Below are 10,391 nucleotides of genomic sequence, written 5' to 3'. Positions count from 1 at the left end.
GCCGCATAGGCCATTGAGCTTGCGGTCGCATAGACCAACTTCGTGCCACCTTCGTCCGCTTTTATCTCGTTGATCCAAGTTCCTTCGGCCTTCGACCCCAACATGAAACTTGTTCCATTTGACCTCCCGAACATTGTTTCATCGATTCTTTGCTTGATAAGCAATCCAATCCCTTCTTTCACTCACTTCGTCCTCGATCCCGTCATCGGTCTACCTTCGACTATCAATGGATCCTTTCTGTAACTCGTCGCTTGACTCGCTTCGGTTGTGGACGTGCCTTGATTCATATCATCCCCTCCTTCTTCGAAAGGATTCGTCCTCGAATCTGAACCTGCATCGAAAAGAGATAGTTGAGCAACATTAAAAGTAGCTGAAACATTATACTCACCTGGTAAGTCCACTTTGTAGGCATTGTCGTTGATCCGCTCGATGACTTGAAATGGTCCATCGCCTCTTGGTTGCAGCTTCGACTTCCTCTATTTTGGAAAACGCTCCTTTCTGAAATGCACCCAGACCCAATCTCCAAGTTCAAATGTAACGCGTCTCCTTCCTTTATTTGCTTTTGATGCAACCAGCTTTCCTTTCTCTTCAATCTACATCCTGACCCTTTCATGGAGTGCTTTCACCATCTCTGCCTTGCGTTTCCCATCCAAGCTACCTCGTTCATGCACAGGTAAAGGTATTAAATCCATAGGTGTTAGTGGATTAAAACCATAAACAATCTCAAAAGGAGAAAATGAAGTAGTAGAATGTATGGCTCGATTATATGCAAACTCTATAAATGGTAAACACTCTTCCCATGATTTCAAATTTTTATTGATCACTGTCCTAAGCAATTGTGTCATAGTTCGATTTACCACCTCAGTTTGACCATCTGTTTGTGGGTGACAAGTTGTAGAAAACAATAACTTAGTTCCTAACTTACTCCACAAAACACGCCAAAAATGACTCAAAAATTTCACATCTCTATCTGACACTATACTCTTAGGTACTCCATGTAAACGTACTATTTCCTTAAAGAACAAGTCCGCAATATTAGTAGCATCGTCAGTTTTATGACATGGTATAAAGTGCGCCATCTTACTAAACCTATCGACCACTACAAATATTGAATCCCTACCCCTCTTTGTTCTAGGAAAACCTAACACAAAATCCATAGATATGTCTACCCATGGTTCACTAGGCATAGGCAAAGGAGTATACAATCTATGAGGTTGAACCTTAGACTTAGCCTTTTTACAAGTTATGCACTTTCCACATATTTGCTCTACGTCATGTCACATTCTAGGCCAATAAAAATGTTTTCCTAACATGTCTAAAGTCTTTTGAACCCCAAAGTGTCCCATTACACCACCCCCATGTGCTTCCCTTACCAATAATTCACGCAAAGAACAATTAGGAATGCACAACTTATTTTCCTTAAACAGATATCCTTCACGCCTATAGAATTTATCAAATGCACATTTGTCACATGAAGCATATATATCAGAAAAATCACTATCAGTTTCATACATGCTTTTAATATGCTCAAAACCAAGTAATCTAGTACTTAATGAATTTAAAAGCACGTACCTTCGAGACATTGCATCAGTAACTATGTTTTCATTACCTTGTTTGTACTTGATGACGTATGGAAAGGTCTCAATAAACTCCATCCATCTCGCATGTCTTTTTTTCAACTTACCTTGACCTTTCAAATGCTTCAAAGATTCATGATCGGTGTGTATCACGAATTCCTTTGGCCATAAGTAGTGCTGCCAAGTCTCCAAAGCTCGAACAAGTGAATACAACTCTTTGTCATATGTCGGATAGTTCAATACTGCTCTACTCAACTTTTCACTAAAGTAAGCAATAGGCCTCCTTTCCTGCATTAATACTGCTCCTATACCTATCCTTGATGCATCACACTCAACCTCGAATGTTTTATCAAAATTAGGTAATGCTAAAACAGGTGCTGTACATAGCTTATCCTTAATCATGTTAAATGCAACTTCCTGTGATTCTCCCCAATGGAAACCTACACTCTTCTTTACTATTTCAGTCAACGGTGTGGTGATGGTGCTAAAATCTCTTACAAACCTCCTATAAAAACTAGCCAATCCATGAAAACTTCTAACTTCAGTTATAGTCTTAGCTGTTGGCCATTCTTTTATAGTTTTTATCTTTTCTTCATCAACTTCTACCCCATTAGCACTAACCACAAATCCTAGGAAAACAACTTTATCCATGCAAAATGTACACTTTTTAAAATTGGCATATAGTTGTTCCTTTCGTAATACAACAATCACACAATTTAAATGCTCTAAATGCTCATCTAGGGTTTTGCTATAGATTAAGATGTCATCAAAGTAAACTACAACAAATTTTCCAATAAAAGCACGCAAAACATGGTTCATTAAATGCATGAAAGTGCTCGGTGCATTAGTAAGTCCAAACGGCATAACTAACCATTCATACAACCCATACTTAGTTTTAAATGCCGTTTTCCATTCATCACCCTCCCGCATGCGAATTTGATGATACCCACTCTTAAGATCAATTTTACTAAAAATGCAAGCCCCATGCAACTCATCAAGCATATCATCTGACCTAGGTATTGGGTGACGATACTTTACTGTGATATTGTTGATAGCTCGGCAATCCACGCACATTCTCCAAGTCCCGTCCTTCTTAGGTACCAACAAAATAGGTACAGCACATGGACTCATGCTCTCCCTGACATAACCTTTGCTCATCAACTCCTCCACTTGCTTCTGAAGCTCCTTCGTCTCCTCGGGATTGCTTCGGTAAGCTGGTCGATTAGGTATGACAGCTCCGGGTACAAAGTCAATCTGGTGCTCGATGCCTCTGATTGGTGGCAATCCACTTGGCATCTCCTCGGGAAACACATCGTCGAACTCCTGCAATAAAGATTTAACCAAACTAGGGAGGGATGTGTTAGAATCCTCAAGATTGAGGAGGGACTCCTTGTACACTAACAATATCATTTGTCTACTTTCACTCATAGCCTTTTTCAACTCACTCTCATTTGCATAGAAGTTGACCTTTGGCTTTTCTCTCCGCTCAGCTGACTTTTTTTCTCTCTTCTCAACTAACTCCTTTTCTTTCCCCTCACGTGGCTCCTCTCTCTTTTCTCCACTCTTAGCCGCCTCACTATTTTCTCTCTTATCGATGGTTGCACTATTGCCTCTCCTTTTTCCAGACTCTCTTATTCTCTCATCTTCCTCACTTTTCAGCTTGAGTTGATCTCCATAAACTTGTGCAGGTGTTAATGGAGCAAGAGTAATAGTCTTCCCATCCTTGACAAAGCTATATTGATTCCTATACCCATCATGTGTGACCCTTCTATCATATTGTTATGGTCTTCCTAACAATATATGTCCCACATGCATAGGCACCACATCACAAACTACTTTGTCACTATAACTTCCAATCGAAAAATTAATTAAGACCCTTCGATTCACCTTAACTTCCCCACTATCAATCAACCATTGTAAGTTATAAGGCCTAGGGTGTCTTAACAATGCTAGTCCTAGTTTCTCAACTATAGTTGTGCTAGCTACATTCGTGCTACTCCCACCATCAATTATAATGCTACATACCTTATCGTTGACGTAACAACGTGTATGGAAGATATTTTCTCGCTGCTGCTCCGAATCATCCACTTTGACTTGAGTGTTAAGAGCTCTCCGTGACACCAACGATTCTCCAATAGCAAACTCCAATTTTTCTTCCTTTTCAACGTCCTCTAATGCAGGCATGTCATCATACTCGCCTTCACTTTCACTCACCACTTCTCCATTATCCAACAACACCATTACCCGTTTATTTGGGCATTGAGAAGCGATGTGCCCGGACCCCAAACATCGGAAACACTTGATGTCTCGATTTCTTGATGGTTGTGAATCAATTTTGGGTGCTGTTTTACTAGCACTTTCCTTTTTCCCTTTTTGCCATTCATTCCTACCCTTAGGTGCAGCTTTATCCACCTTATTATTGTTGTTGTTGTTGTTGTTCCATCCCGGTTTCCAAGATGTATTTGGACTCGAAGTTCCTATCGGTTGCCTAGCTGTCCCTTTCCTCTTCAACTGTCTCTCCACCTTCATAGCCACATGCAACATGTCTTCCAACTCCACATAATGTTGCAACTCTACTACATTGGCAATTTCCCTATTCAAACTATTCAAAAATCGTGCCATGGTAGCCTCTTGATCCTCCACCACATTAGCCCTAATCATGAGTATTTCCATTTCCTTATGGTAATCTTCTACACTTTTCGACCCTTGATATAGGCCTTGTAGTTTTTGATGGATATCTCGGTAATAGTGGCTAGGAACAAGCCTCTTTCTCATCAATGACTTCAATTCTTCCCAAGTGCTAACTGGTCTTTCCCCACTCCTACATTGTGAAGTAACCACTTGGTCCCACCATGAAATGGCATAGTCACTGAACTCTAAAACCGCTAACTTCACCTTCTTCTCCTCCGAATAATTATAACATTCGAAGATCATCTCAACCTTCCTCTCCCACTCCAGATATGCTTCGGGATCACTCCTTCCTTTGAATGAAGGAATGGTCATCTTTATATTTCCTAGATTTCCATCCAACTCCTCCCCGCGATCATTTCGACCCCGTCTATCGAACCTATTGCCTCTATTCCTCATCCTTCCCATCTCAACACCGTGAAATTCATCTTCGCCCAGTTCACTCCCATATCCATACTCTTCTCGCCTTTCCCTCCTAGGCTCCCATCTATCCGGTCCTCTGGCATTGGACACATCTACTCGATGCCCCCGACTAAGATTGGCCACCGATGTATCTAACCTATTCATCCAAGCCTCTTGCTTCTCCAAACGTTCTCTCATATCTCCAAACGCCCTTTGAAACATTTGCACCAAATCCTCCAATGCGTTGTTATTGTTGCCTTGTCGGATTGAGTTTGATTCTGCCCTTTCTGACATCCTAACACTAAAATTTTATTTAACTGCCTCACCAAAGTCACTCAGAAACACACAATGGCTTTTACCCTCTATTGAGCTCACCTCTCTGCCTTTTACCATTCAGTTCTTTCAACAATTGCTTCTACGCACAATCAACGAACTCAATCAATCAATCAATCTTGTAGAATTCTCAAACCGGATGTGATTCAAAGATTTGTAACAAAAGGACTCAAGGAAACTTCTAAAACTTTGACTTTAAATTGAAGGAATGGAATGAATCAATGTGTCCAGGCAACTGAGAAACAATATTGAATAACAAAATTGTTGGTATTTTATGGATCAATAATATGTAACAATTTTTTTTATAACTGTACGGATGAACAGTACCGTACGGATGAACAGTAATTTTTTTTATGATCCGAAATTCAATAACAAAACCAACGCAGAAAATGAAAATGAATTTGGACGAAAATTGACCCCAGGAAATAGAATATGAAGATTCTTTTTGACACTTTTTGGATCAAAGAATCAAGAAAACCTTTTGGACACAAGGAGACAAGGAATTGAAAGGAATTAACAAAAAAACAAAGATATAACCTGATTAAATTGGAGCCAAAGCTCTGATACCAACTGATGTGAACCCCGTAGCAATGGAAACTACGAAACCCACAACTAGATTGATGCGGAACCCAAGAACGCCAATACTAATCCGATTTTGGATCTTGAACCCCAATAATCGAACCACGAAACCTTAGATTAGTGAAGAATCTAAAACCCCTTGATTACAATCAATGAAACCCACAATCCGACGTCAAGAACCCCACAAGAAATCGATTCTTGATAAGTTCTAAGTTTGTCCAATGAAGAACAATTGATTGAAAGGAAATTTCTCTCACTGTATTAATTTCAGCAAAAGTTTCTTTTACATAATGAAAAGAGTTTCCTATTTATACTATGGCATAAAAAACGTCCAAATTAATCAAAATACGGCAATATTTTAATTTCACAAGAGTTCTACCAACGTTAAAAGATTCGGCAAAAAATTAAAAAAAAATGAATTTTTTCCTGCTTTTTGATCTATGCGGCCGCAAAGATCATTTCTATGCGGTCGCATAGATCAACCCAGCCAGCCACAAGTAGTTTTGGTGGCCTTCTATACGGCCGCATAGGCCGTTGAGCTTGCGGTCGCATAGACCAACTCCGTGCCGCCTTCGTCCACTTTTATCTGGTTGATCCAAGTTCCTTCGGCCTTCGACCCCAACATGAAACTTGTTCCATTTGACCTCCTGAACATTGTTTCATCGATCGTTTGCTTGACAAGCAATGCCATTGCTTCTTTTACTCGCTTCGTCCTCGATCGTGTCATCGGTCCGCCTTCGACTATCAATGAATCCTTTCCGTAACTCGTTGCTTGACTCGCTTCAGTTGTGGACGTGCATTGATTCAGATCATAGAGCCAATGAAAAGTGATTTTTTATTTCATGATAACTTCGGGCTTGTTCATTTTTTACTGAGAGATAGTCTAATTTGATTGGAATCGAGCGAATGAAAACTGATTTTTCATTTCATTATAACTTCGGGTTTGTTCATTTTTGGCGAATTGCAAGTCTAATTCGATTGGAATCGAGTCAATGAAAAGGGGTTTTTGATTTCACGATAACTTCGAGTTTGTTCGTTTTTGCCGAATTGCTAGTTTAATTTGATTGGAATCGAGCTAATGAAAAGTGGTTCTTGATTTCATGGAAACTTTGAGTTTTTTTCATTTTTTGCGAATTGCTAGTCTAATTCGATTGGAATCGAGCCAATGAAAAGTGGTATTTAATTTCATGATAACTTTGGTTTGTTCGTTTTTAGTGAATTGATAACTTCGGTTTGTTCATTTTTAGTGAATTGCTTGTCTAATTCGATTGGTATCGAGCCAATGAAAAGTGGTTTTTGATTCCATGATAACTTCGGGTATGTTTATTTTTGACGAATTGCTAGTCTAATTCGATTGGGAATGACCCAATGAAAAGTGGTTTTTAATTTCATGATAACTTCGAGTTTGTTCGTTTTTGGCAGATATCTAGTCTAATTCGATTGGAATCGAGCCAATGAAAATTGGTTTTTCATTTCATGATAACTTCGGGTTTGTTCATTTTTGGCGGATAGCTAGTCTAATTCGGTCTGAATCGAGCCAATGAAAAGGGGTTTTTGATTTCACAATAACTTTAGGTTTGTTCATTTTCTCGGTGTTGCTAGTCTACTTTGATTGGAATCGAGCCAACGAAAAGTGGCTTTTGATTTGATGATAAATACGGTGTGTTCATTTTTGGCGAATCGCTAGTCTAATTCGATTGGAAGCGATTCCATGATAACTTCAAGTTTGTTCATTTTTGCCGAATTGCTAGTCTAATTCGATTTCATGATAACTTCGGGTTTGTTCATTTTTGGCGGATAGCTAGTCAAATTCAAATGGAATTGAGATAATGGAAAGTGGCTTTTGATTTCATGATAACTTCGGGTTGGTTCATTTTTTGCGAATTACAAGACAGATTCGATTGGAATCGAGCCAATGAAAAGTGGCTTTTTATTTCATGATAACTTCAGATTTGTTCTTCTTGGCGAATTACTAGTCTAATTCGATTGGAATCGAGCCAATTAAAAGTAGCTTTTGATTTCATGATAGCTTCGAGTTCGTTCATTTTTGGCTAATTGCTAGTCTAAGTCGATTGGAATCGAGCCAATGAAAAGCGACTTTTAATTTCATGATAACTTCGAGTTTGTTCATTTTTAGCGTATTGCTTGTCTAATTCGATTGGAAACGAGTCAATGAAAAGTGGTTTTTGATTTCACATAACTTTGGGTTTGTTCATTTTTTCCAAATTGCTAATCTAATTCGATTGGAATCAAGCCAATGAAAAGTGGTTTTTGATTCCACGAAAACTTCGATTTTGTTAGTTTATGGTGAATTGCTAGTCTAATTCAATTGGAATCGAGCCAATGAAAAATGGTTTTTTATTTCATGGTATTTTCGAGTTTGTTCATTTTTGGCGAATTGCTAGTCTAATTCGATTGAAATTTAGCCAATGAATAGTGGTTTTTGATTTCATGTTAACTTCGAATTTGTTCATTTTTGGCGAATTGCTAGTCTAATTCGACTGGAATCGAGCCAATAAAAAGTGGCTTTTGATTTCATGATAACTTCAAGTTTTTTCGTTTTTGTCGAACTTCTAGTCTAATTCGATTGGAATTGAGGCAATGAAAAGTGGTTTTTGATTCCATGATAATTTCGGGTTTGTTCATTTTTTGCGAATAGCTAGTCTAATTCGATTGGAATCGAGCCAGTGAAAATGGTTTTTCATTTCGTGATAACTTCGAGTTTTTCATTTTTGGCATATAGCTAGTCTCATTCGATCGGAATTGAGCCAATGAAAAGTGGCTTTTGATTCCATGATAACTTTGGATTTGTTCGGTTTTTACGAATTACTAGTCTAATTCGATTGGAATCGAGACAATGTAAAGTGGTTTTTGATTTCATGATAACTTCGAGTTTGTTTATTTTTGGCGAATTGCTAGTCCAATTTGGTTGGAATTCAGCCAATCAAAAGTGGTTTTTGATTTCATGATCACTTCTGGTTTTTTCGTTCTTGGCGAATTGCTAGTATAATTCGATTGGAATCGAGCCAATGAAAAGTTGTTTTTGATTCCATGGTAGCTTCGAGTTTGTTCATTTTTGGCGAATTACAAGTCTAATTCAATTGGAATCGAGCCAATGAAAAGTTATTTTTAATTTCATGATAACTTCGGGTTTGTTCATTTTTTTACGAATAGCTAGTCTAATTTGATTGGAATCGAGCCAATGAAAAGTGGTTTTTAATGTCATGATGACTTCGGGTTTGTTCATTTTTGGCGAATTGCTAGTCTAATTCGATTGGAATCGAGTCAATGAAAGGGGGTTTTTGATTTCACGATAACTTCGGGTTTGTTCGTTTTGCCTAATTGCTAGTCTAATTCCATTGGAATCGAGCTAATGAAAAGTGGTTTTTTATTTCATGGAAACTTTGAGTTTTTTCATTTTTTGCGAATTGCTAGTCTAATTCGATTGGAATCGAGCCAATGAAAAGTGGTATTTGATTTCATGATAACTTCGAGTTTGTTCGTTTTAGGCGAATTGCTAGTCTAATTCGATTGGAATCGGGCCAATGAAAAGTGGTTTTTAATTTCATGATAACTTCGGGTTTGTGCATTTTTGGCGGATAGCTAGTCTAATTCGATTGGAATCGAGCCAATGAAAAGTGGCTTTTGACTTCACGTTAACTTCGATTTGTTCATTTTTGGCGAATTGCTAGTCGAATTTGATTGGAATCAAGCCAATGAAAAGTGGCTTTTCATTTCATGATAACTTCGATTTGGTCATTTTTGGCGAATTGCTAGTCTAATTCGATTGGAATCGAGCCTATGAAAAGTTGTTTTTGATTCCATGATAGCTTTGGGTTTGTTCACTTTTAGCGAATTGCTAGCCCAATTAGATTCCCACGATAAGTGGTTTTTGATTTTATGATAATTTCGAGTTTGTTCGTTTTTGGCGAATTGCTAGTCTAATTCGATTGGAATCCATCCAATCAAAAGTGGTTTTTGATTTCATGATCACTTCCGATTTTTTCATTCTTGGCGAATTGCTAGTCTAATTCGATTGGAACCGAGCTAATGAAAAGTTGTTTTTAATTCCATGATAGCTTCGAATTTGTTAATTTTTAGCGAATTGTGAGTCTAATTCGATTGGATTCGAGCCAATGAAAAGTGGTTTTTAATTTCATGATAACTTTGGGTTTGTTCATTTTTTATGGATAACTAGTCAAATTTGATTAGAATCGAGCCAATGAAAAGTGGTTTTTAATTTCATGATAACTTCAGGTTTGTTCGTTTTTGGCGAATTGCTAGTCTAATTCCATTGGAATTGAGTCAATGAAAAGGGTTTTCTGATTTCACGATAACTTCGGGTTTGTTCATTTTTGCTGACTTGCTAGTCTAATTCGACTGAAATCAAGCTAATGAAAAGTGATTTTTGATTTCATGGATACTTCGAATTTGTTCATTTTTGGAATTGCTAGTCTAATTCGATTGGAATCGAGCCAATGAAAAGTTGTATTAGATTTCATGATAACTTCGATTTGTTCATTTTTAGCGAATTGCTAGTCTAATTCGATTGGAATCAAACCAATGAAAAGTGGGTTTTGATTCCATGATAACTTCGGGTTTGTTTGTTTTTTATGAATTGCTAGTCTAATTCGATTGGAATCGAGCCAATGAAAAGTGGTTTTTTATTTCATGATAACTTCGAGTCTGCTCATTTTGGACGGATAGATAGTCTAATTCGATTGGAATCGAGCCAATGAAAAGTGGTTTTTGATTTCATGTTAACTTCGGTTTGTTCTTTTTGGCGAATTACTAGTCAAATTCGATTGGAAT

This window comes from Olea europaea, chromosome 8 (genome assembly GCF_002742605.1).
Source record: "Olea europaea var. sylvestris chromosome 8, O_europaea_v1, whole genome shotgun sequence".
Taxonomy (NCBI): Eukaryota; Viridiplantae; Streptophyta; class Magnoliopsida; order Lamiales; family Oleaceae; genus Olea; species Olea europaea.
This window is presented reverse-complemented; position numbering follows the sequence as displayed.